Consider the following 10,713-nt stretch of genomic DNA (forward strand, 5'->3'; position numbering starts at 1 on the left):
TAACCATCGATAGGAAGTACGTCAACGGCATTCATTGGTCGATAAGCATTAGGCAGATGAAAAGCCATTCAGCATATTTCCATTGTCGTTTATTAATGCGGACTGCCGTAGGTCTTTTTGGGACCCCCTCGACACGCTAATGACATCTGTATAGATTACCCTCTATCAGATCTCATCGTTCAATCAGTACATTTACATACGACGGGACATTTCGGTTATATCTTGTATGTACGCATTCGCCTCTATAGATGGTTTTTGACTGTGCAAGATTTAGACTTAGGTCGTCGCCGAATAGAAACTTTAGCAGCTGATCTTTCCTGGACATCTGCTCTTTTTGTAGGGCTTTTTTTTTTTGTTTGAATCCCTTCGTCGGAATTGCACCGAATATTTAGACATTTCGTTGCAGAACTTGATGGAAAGAATCGAAATATTCTAATAAAATAGAAGTCTGTATTCCTCTGCGTATTATAAACGAGGAACTTGAGTCTCCAATTGCGCACCCTATCATTGAGTACCGAACAGTGATCACTTATACAGTTTAATGTTTAGTTTTATTGCTGGTGCCCTAGTGATGGAAGCCATTCAAAATTCTTTCTATAGCTTATGGAAATTAGAAAAATCGGCGTCCCATGTCAAATTCTTGAATGAAAATATTCAAGCATGTAAAACTCCTCAATGCTCTACAATTTGGTTTCCATTTTTGAAGCACAAATCTACGATGATTCTTTTCCAAAGTAAGGCATCGAAATCAGATATATATGTCTCACCATAATCTAATGCTGTTGTCGTTAGATTATCTCTCTATATATATATATATAGAGATAACGCGGTCGTTAGAGCAGTAATTTTCAGCTGCTTAGGAACCTACTGAATCGTGCAGGACAAGGGCTGTTCGAACAGTCAGATTCCTGGGCAAAATTCAGGTATTCGATTTTCTCTTTTTTCCGATCACGTAGGAATATACGTGATTCGAGGTGCAGTACATTAATTATCGTTGCTCTTATTTATTTGATAACGATAACGTTGTTGCAATGACAGGTTGTTTTTAGTGATGATTTTCGTAGTGAACTCGTAATAGCACTACGGAAAAAAGGGCTTGCGAAAGAGCAGCGAACTTTAAAAACTATCCCTATACAAAAAAAAAACAGAGCAATGGCAAAGAGAATTTGTTGAGTGGGTCGAAGTGTGCAAACTAACCGTGCAGCCTGAAAAATGAAGGACAGCTTTCCGCTCTCATCGAGAAAAAATAGAAAAACAAAACGGGAATAGCTTTTACCATATTGAAATAACTGGATTCAGCTATCGTAAACCAGCCAGTGAACGTCGACTAGACTGTACACAGAAGTATAAACTTTTCAAATAGGCTAAAAAAAGCTCACAGTTGGACAGCTGAGGGCTGCGAAAAGGTCTGTTTTTAATATAACTGACCTTTGAGAAATCGTAACGCTCGAAATGTCTATAGGCGTCCCGGCGGAGAATTCTACGATTTGTGCAAATTAAATATCCGAGTAAAGTAAAATAAAACCGTAATTTCCGTTTATGAGGCCACATTTTACTAGCGGGTTCTGCAGTTATGCTATGGCTTGGAAATTCGTCGGATTTCGAGCCGATTTATTAAAAGGCGTGTGGCATTGTGTTAAAGGGCCGGTGAGAGCTAAACATGAGCTCCCGAGCGCGTCACAATCGGAGGATATGACTCGGGCCCGACAGAGTCGTTACGAACGTGTATCTCGGATCATGACATGCAACTGGGTTTTAAGTTTTAAGCACCGTTATTTCCACTGGTGTTTGAAACTACTTGTTCAGTGTTAACATTGTCATGCGTGCTATCGACAACTCATGCACGGAGCTATTTAATTTGCCATTTTCGACCAGTCTTGGCAACGCGTCAAAGTTCCAGATGGTCCTGTTTGACTCTAAGTTTACGCTTGAAGTTATGGTGGTTTTCTGAAAACGGCCATATAACGCGTGAGTAATCATCTCCTAAGTAACATAAGTTAGTGAGGGTAACCTTATATGACCCTAGTTCTTTCGTTGAAAGGAATCATTGAAAAAATTTTGGGGATCTATCTAGGTTGAACAGAACACTATCCGTCCTTCGACAGGACGAGAAACGGGTTCTTCCAAATCTGGATTTTTACAAAATATCAGTTTTCACTAAGTTCAAGTTCTTCAGTAACTGGCTATTGATAAAGCGTATCTGAGCGAAATGCGTTCATTTACACATGCCGAGTCACAATCAGGATGAAAGCGGTATTCGCATATTTGAAGAATGATGCGCTGAAAAAACGGTTTGAGCCCTGAATTAGAGTATCGAAACGAGGGGTAGATGCATTGAATCCAGTGGTCGAGGGGGACGTTTCTGTTGGCAGATACAAACAGTATCCATCCTCTTTTCGTATACGTGGGGCTTACGAATAAGCGACAAGCAGCGGTCTGATCGTGACTCTATAGGCGACACGCTGTAGCCGTGGTGAAGATGCTGTTACGAACAATCTTCGAATGAGAGTAAGAAAAAAATGAATCTTTTACCTAAGCAAAATTACAAGCTCTTCATTCACGCAGATTAAGTGGAAACATGAAGTGCACTATTGATGGTAGACTGCTAGCTTACTATCATGCGCCCTTGCAAACGTAAGCCGTCTACCAACGACTGACCAGATCGGCTAACTGTACATCGTATATTGTTACCTGTAGTGGCCGTGATTACCGTGCTCTACAATGGAATTGTCTGGCTAACTTTAAACAGCGTTTTTTTAAAATGTTTTCTTTCTTCAGCTTCTTAACAGTTTACAGTTGGAATCGAATTTGCCTATCGGTTTAGTTACCTCTAAGTCTCACTATGTCTGTGCCAGACAGATAAGAGTGGCTCTACTAGAAATCCCTTACTGCCTCTTGACCCGGTTCATAGAAACAGAACGGCTCTTCGAATACGAGTGACAGTACAATAATTTCAGCCGTAAATGCTTTAGCGCGTCACAAATCATACGCGAATAATAGCCAAGTGTTTATGTAGTGGCTGGACAATTGGGTGATCGTATGTGCGTTCCGATACAGCCGGAAAAGCCTTTCGAGGGACTAGTGAAGCACAAATCTCATAGCATCGGATATCACAGAGGCCCAGCCTTCATCCTAGAAGCAAGCCTGCTTTCATAGCGGTTTCTTCTAGCTATGCTACTGAACGGCCGATCCCCGGGGAGCCATTGTAAGTAGAAAAGGCATTCCTTTGAAGTCATTTTCATAGACAGAAGAAACTATAATTCGTATTCGCTTCGAGCCGTAAGATTACTGCATAGGGACTCCAGTCCCAGGAAGCGAAGGTTAATCTTACCCTGTGCCCCAGCATGTTATGGATATCTAAAAGAAAAGCCTTCAATGACAAAGTAAATCTGATATAACTGATTAGTAGCAAAGTTGCCTATATCCTCTAAAAGCGGGCCATATGAAACCTAGCTCTATTAGTGAATTTTGCAAAGAGAACAGTTAAGCGGAAGGGTGGAAATTATTTAACGTTAGGTTAAAAAATTATGCAATCGTCAAAAAATAATTAATTTTAACCAGGCGAATATTAACAACAAAACTTCAAAACCCTCTCGGACATTTGTACCTAAACAATAGAAAGCACTTCACCTAAAACCGTTCAGCTGATAGCGCCCTCGTGATGTTGATTGGGGAACGAGACACTGCCTTTCCGGTTTTAGTGCAGTATTCATATTCTTGTTATGCAGAACTCTACGTATATGGCGGTCTAGCTTAAAGACTGAGTATGATAAACATACTGCGGTTCGTGGTAGAAGGGCCAGCCGTCTGAAGCAATGCTGAACAGCAGCGCCAGACCTAAAACCTAAAATATTTAGTAATGACATTATATTTAATGAGCTCATGACAAGACAATGCTGGTTCCTGTTCGGCGATGCCTAAGTATAAGTTTAAGCTTAAAATGCTTTAACACAAACATGTTAACACACTTTTGGGAACAACAAATAAAGCGAGGAACTTCCATTATATAACAAATGCTAGATCTTCCAAGAGGCCTTCTTATTATTCTTACCGACTTCGGCCTTCTTATTATTCTTACCGACTTCTAGCAGAGGTTGTTAATAACATTCTTTCATAATTTTCCTCTTGGGTCTATACACATTTATTTCAATTTTTTGCAACTGTCAGTGTGTACGAAGATCAAAAGACAGTATCATGCCTCCAGACATCTTGCATCTACGATATCGTCTTTGTTTTCGAGTACAGCTACGACTACTAACGCCGTCTTTTCGCGCAGCTGTGGCTAGGCGCATTCTTCCTCCATAGCGCGCGAGCGGCCGAAACACTAGGATTAATTGCGGTTGGTTAATCAATCAAGATCCTTAGTGAGTATGCACATCCGAAGGCATTTCAGGTCGAACAGGCCAGCCGTAGGTTGCTGCACCATGATAACGCCGGTGACCGACCAGACCACTAAATGAATTTTATTAGGTGCCTGTCAGAAGTAGAAAGAAAGCACGAGTAGTATAATTGGAACACAGCGAGTCGCCAAGAGGATAAGAGTTTGCATATAGGTTGAGGAAGAGCGAAACGGGTACCAGCAGCACGAGGCAAGCAAGATTTGTATGTAGTTTCCCCTTAATCTCCCTAAAGGGAAATAGGCTTACCAAGACAACTCTACGCTACGCGACTTCACTTTCTAGCCAGTCGAAAGGTAAATGCTGGACATACGTTTTTGCGCTGATTAAGATATGCAACCTTTCGTAGGCAGCCGTCGGCATTAACACTCCATGCTTGAGTTTTACGTCCGGTATCACCGTTAGGCATTCCATCCAGACACCCTTCGTTATCGAACATTTTCCCCATTATCATAACGAATACAAGCACGGTGTACATTATATATGAGTGCTATGAGAGAGCTGTTTGCCCACTATCTGAAGAGTGAGCAAGCCACCGACAAAGGCGGCAGGGCGACGGGCTGAAGAATCCCCGAGATGAGCATATGCACCCGACTGAATTACGCGTTACGGTCCATTCTGTCGTAATCTCTCTTCATCTACGAGGCCAGAAAAAAAGGATCACCACTGCTTCACCGTCCGGCCCTTTCAGAGTATTTTACGGAACAAGTGAGCTCCGCTAGAGGAGTGAAGACGCAACTAGATAAATAAAAGTAGTAGGAGCACTGATGCGCCGTCACTGGTCTGACAGGAATGGATCCTGGGTTATGGCAGATTAGTGATGAAAAAGAAGAACTGGGTAGTACTTCCTTGAAGTCAGAATCATATAAGTAGGTAATGACAACTAGTTCGTTAGTAGATTTCTGGTTGTGATCTGATCATATGAAACGACACTACAATTTAGGGGAGGATACAAAGAGGAGACATAGCTGTTTCTTATGTCACACACACGTACATATATATATATATATATATAACATGCTGTAATCTCAATTTATATATATAATATATATATATATATATATATATATTTTTTTTTTAAATTTTTAATTTTTTTAAATTTTTTAAATTGAGATTACAGCATGCGGCACAGGTCGTCAGAAGTCAGCCAATATGAATTTTACATAATTTCTGGTGGACAGGTGCAATCACGATAATTGCGCCTAAATTTGTAGTTAGGACAGGGCAGATTTATTTCCTTATAGCGATACGAATGCGAAACCAAGCGAGCAGACAGTGCCTGTAGGAAGCGGGCATTTTCGGCAGTAGATTTGAAAATGTCTATGCAGAAATTTTAAATACTGGTTCACACCGCAAAGCTACCACAAAAATACCCATACATTTTTCGAATGCAGTAAACGTTGTTTGCTAAATGAATCGGTTCCAAGGCTAGCGAACAGAATACATTCGTTGTACCCATCAGTATCCCTCGGTAAGTATCATCTGTCGCTAGAGGCGTCCTCGTTTCCAAGTAGAAATATGCCATTTTTCTTAGCTTTTTTTCAACCAACCTTGTTTCATAGACGATTTCGAATTCCTGTTGTGCCTCTTGGGCAGGACTATCTGAGCAAAATCACAACAGCTGATGCACTCGACGATATTTTATCCATAGCGTCTAACGGAACCTATGGACGCTTCTGCTGGGCAAACGGTACATCCTACCAAAAGCCTCCAGCCCGTATATCTCCATCAGGCAGTTATTAAGATAGTGGCGTTCTTTACCGTGGCTTTACTCTAGCGAAGTGTTAGCTTGCTTATTCAGCATCTGCTGTTTTTGTGTTTTGTCTTTGATTGTAAGCAAGAATATTGTAACATCTTCTTTGCTCCATACGGTAGCCTCAAGTTCAACGGACCAAAGGGCTCATTAGATCCAGCTTTAGTCTAGCTTGGTTACAATGAAGGTTTGAGCTTAATCTTGCTCTTATCCTATTTCTATTGGTCTTTTAGTCAAAACTCCACCAACGCATTGGGTCGCTGCTAGCCATCGCTGGGAGCTCTGTCTTACCGCTAACGGCATAGGACGTGGCTGAGTGTAAATGAAGCCCTGCACTCGTTGCTACTAGTGACGTGGTCGTTGTTGTACCCTATCGTTCGTATCCTTCAACTGGAAACGAATCTTTCGACTATGCCGCGCCTACCGCTACTTCTCCCCTTAGGATTACTTTGCTCCATACTTCTACTGTAGTTATTGCTGCTCTCTTACAGTTACAATATGAAAGCTTTACTCGATCACGTTAAATATGGTCGCCACTGCTGCGCAGCTCCTAGCTGCTTTATCGTAGTAACAACTTTCGGCGTAGATGTATTTCTCTGCTTGTACGTCTGCTCCACTCACTTCAGGCGCAGCTGAGATGAAGACGACGGAGATAAAGGAAACGCCCGCGGGTAGCTGAGCTGATTGGAAACTAATGAAGAGCAGAGCCCGTATAATGACAGATATCCTTACGGCAGCAGTAGCAGCCGCGGCGGCGACACAACGAAACGGTGTCGAATACAAGCAAAGCAGGCTTTCAACTCTAAGGGCCGGGGGCGAGGACAAGGCTAAGGGCAGACAAAAAAAATTGGCGGTGAAACGATGATACATACTGGAATAGCAGACCCAAGTGCTTGCTTATTTCCTTGCTGGCTCGCTCACACTTCACGAACGAAAGTGGATCAGGAATAGAAATAACGATGACGACAACGTCAATAGTAATAACACAGCAGAATGGCACAACTGCAGATAGTTCTCAAGCCTTATGGCGTTTCAGACGATGGCGATGAACGTCAGCAGCAACAACAATGGCAACAAATTTGAAAAGTGTGTTGCTAACTTTAACTAGACCTAGAAAAGGACTGGATATCAAATTTGTCCGTTTTGGCACATATTTAGTTTTTAGCGAGTGGAAAACAAACATGAAGCGTGACACTCTGTAAATCTGTAATCGCCTTAACGGCTGGCTGGCAGGCGGGGAATATCCAGTTAGTTTATTAACAGACGAAATGTCCAACCAAAATATATACCTCCGATATGACGTTATATCAGTCAGACGAACTCGTTTGTTTATATTTGTTAGATAGCATTTAAGAACAAATCATAGGATATAACAAGAGCATATATTAGTTTTACATAATTTATATTCGGGTGCCAGAAACAGTCCACTGTAATCTAATATAATTGAGACGCCACATATTTATGCAGTTTAGAAGCGGCAACCAGGCTCATCCTAATTCGACAAAAGAAACCACCAAGGGATAACAGGTGCATAATACTTAATGCATGACGTTTCGCATCGTAAATAAAATGCATTTTTCAAGTTTTACATCCCGCACTATCATTAAGTATTGCTTTGCACGGCTAGTGGTCCTTCTCACCACTGAACGGAATGTGTCTACGTCTGGCCTTAAATTTGGACAGCCTTATAACTTTAGAAGAGCGAGACACGCTACCTTTGCTACATTACAAAGATGACCCTTTTTGTACTGTAGCAGCCGGCCGACTGTGAGACAGTTGAGAGAAATCTCTGAACCGTAGATCGGTGTCTGTTGGTCTGTATATTAGCTTACCAAACAACACTTCTCATCGCACTATTTAACAAAGCCCATTAAATGAAGTCCGTTTGACGCTAGTACACCTCTAAGGATTGACAGTATGTTCCTGTTTCGAGTATGTTGAACTGTTATCTTACTTCAACAAACAACAGAGTCCCACAGAGCTGATAGACAAGTCTGTTACTGAATAAGACATAGTCCTGAGACGCTCTCTCGATGGCTGGGTTTCCTGCGGTTCAGATCACGAAAGAGATCCTTTACCGAGTGCTCCCTAATCACTGCCTCCATGTAGAACGGTGCAGTCTCTGGCTTAAATAGGAAAAGCTCGATCTTTAGTAAGAGCAGAGTCGGTGTTTCGATCGTAAGAAAAGCTACTATCTTTTCCCTTACTTGCCTCTTCACGTTCTTAGAAAGGTCGACTAGTGGGCGCGAGTGCCATTTGTAAGGGACGAAGGTCTTGATGCGCTAAATTGCCCTATCGTCTAGTCCTAGCAAGTTCGATGAAGCGAACTGAGAGAAGCTCAGTCATGGAGATGGATTCGGTGCAGATTCACTTCGGGGCCCAGTCTATCAATGCGAGCTGTGAGACAGTTGAGGCCTGCTGAAAACAGCGCCCGCTTTGCCTGAGTAAGGCGAAGTTATAGGCGTTTATTAAAGTATTGCTTCATGCAAGATTTTTCTTAATTCCATTTAGCCCATTATTAACAACTGCAAGGCTAGCACGGCTGTTCGGAGCTGTTCCTGTGGTCCGGCTGAAAGGCTCAAGGTCCGAGATGTTGTCATCCGCTATGATTTGGTTCCCTCCAATAATATCTCAATGCAGATCGGCGAACTTTAACGGTACTTAAATGCGAACTAACTTGAGAAGCGTAGCAGCTTTTGAAACCGTGTCGAGTGCCGAGCAAAATCAATTAAAGCCATGCCTCATCCTATCAAGAGCATGCTGTAATACGTTCTACGATAAAATTGATCAATCTATGAACGAATAGCGATTAGTCTATATACTGAACAGTGAAATAGTTCCAGTGATGCTGAACACTGAACTCATCAGTGAACGGTGTAGTAACTTTCTTCAATTAAGTTCTGCATGACTCCTCCACATACTACGTGCGCTGGTTGGATTTCCAGCAGAGACAATCCGATACTATGAGCTTGTTATAATGCCGCGCAATAATTTTATATTTCGTTTATAGAAGCTCTTATTATCACTAAGTTTTCTTAAACTTAAAAGAAATATATATATTATGTGAAGCCAGTAGTAAAACCCTAAACGTCTCCCGAGATCCTCGCGACGTATCATTTCATCCAAATAATATCTGGTCCGCCTTTGTTTTTACGGAAAATTTTCATAAACAGAAATTATAACTTGTTGCGAGACGCCTTTTTATTGAATCAAACAAAACATTGTCCTTCTGATCGGACATTGTATTGGTATCGAAATGGTTATCATCATCAAATATGATGGGTTAAATTATAAGCTCTACATGCATTTTCACCAAAGGAATTTATCGAACTTCGACAGAACATTTTGTAAATCAAACGTAAGTTTTGAAAGAAGTTTGAAAGCAATGGCACATTGTATTAAAAATATAAAAATATCAACTTACCGTTACGATCAGTCTATCACATTGGATTAGTTGATCCCGGTAGTGGTTTCATAATCAATGAACAGACATTACAGACACTTCGCCGATTGATGGTGTCCGTATTTAAATCGATAAGCGCTAGTGACTGATAGCCATTGTAACATTAAAAGAAATTCCTTGCAATTTTTGCCAGTGGCTATCATCATAACAGACTCACGCGGTAACCGCGTTCATTGTTGTGAAATGTTTTTGTTAGATGTCCTTGTTCGGCGGGAAGAAATGGTCCCACATGCTGTAGCTAGAGTTTTTTTTTTTTTTTTTTTTTTTTGAAATAGGATAATAACCAACTGAGTCTGGTGCCTTTGTATGGCCAATTTCGAAATACTGTTCGCATTCATTAATGTTAATGTATATATATATATATATCTATATATTAACGCTTTCCTAGATCATCCGTCCGGGATCAAATTCGGCCTTCCTGATGAAGTGTACTTTAAATATAAAAAAAACTGCTGTCGATGCAACCAGTCACTTCGTTTAATCGATACGCAGAGCATATTACTTCAGTGCGAGGCTCATTCAATGCTACACACTCAAGCTGTAAGCACCACTATACTGTGCGCCTAGAAGTAATATGTTTGTTTTTCTAGGGCACCTCGACCGAATCATGTCATCTGGACCAGATTATTAACATATGTCCAATGCCAAGAACGGAACTAGAGCCTTAATGGTACGGTTCTAAATCTTGACACATAGGAAAGTCATTGCTACTGAAAGCAGACAAATTCGCAGGCTTTGGAAATTCGATTGACCCTCGTTTTCAAGTAGAAAGGTCATGTTCCCAGGCTTCACGTAATTAAAAGTGAATTCGTTTGATTAGAAATAGAACATGGCCTTCCGGCAAAATCGGAAACAGTTGACTAAGCTAGAAATTACATCGAAGGTAGTATCGAGCCGCAAAATACTTCAGTAAAATACTTCGCAATAGCGAAGCACATGTATTATGGCACGTATCGTACATGACTCAGGCTCTTGTAAGGCCGCGCGGCCACAGTAAGGATGGCGATGTGTCGCCATGCTTAAGACTCTTAGTAATATTTATTATGATTATTATTATTTATTATGATGTTGAAAAGACGATTACTACACCCATATGAAAC

At 41.2% G+C, this 10,713-nt stretch overlaps 1 long non-coding RNA gene across 1 annotated transcript in view; it reads left to right on the top strand.

The window, feature by feature from the left end:
- Positions 1-841: 841 nt before the first annotated feature.
- The window catches only part of LOC147752741 (uncharacterized), a 14,046-nt gene continuing 4,174 nt past the window's right edge, over positions 842-10,713 (top strand). The window contains exons 1-2 of the long non-coding RNA XR_015313266.1: positions 842-923; positions 2,779-3,205. This is a non-coding gene — a long non-coding RNA (uncharacterized LOC147752741). The remainder of the gene's footprint in view (positions 924-2,778; positions 3,206-10,713) is intronic.

Source organism: Varroa jacobsoni, unplaced genomic scaffold, assembly GCF_002532875.2.
Source record: "Varroa jacobsoni isolate VJ856 unplaced genomic scaffold, vjacob_1.0 scaffold_1034, whole genome shotgun sequence".
NCBI classification, from domain to species: domain Eukaryota; kingdom Metazoa; phylum Arthropoda; class Arachnida; order Mesostigmata; family Varroidae; genus Varroa; species Varroa jacobsoni.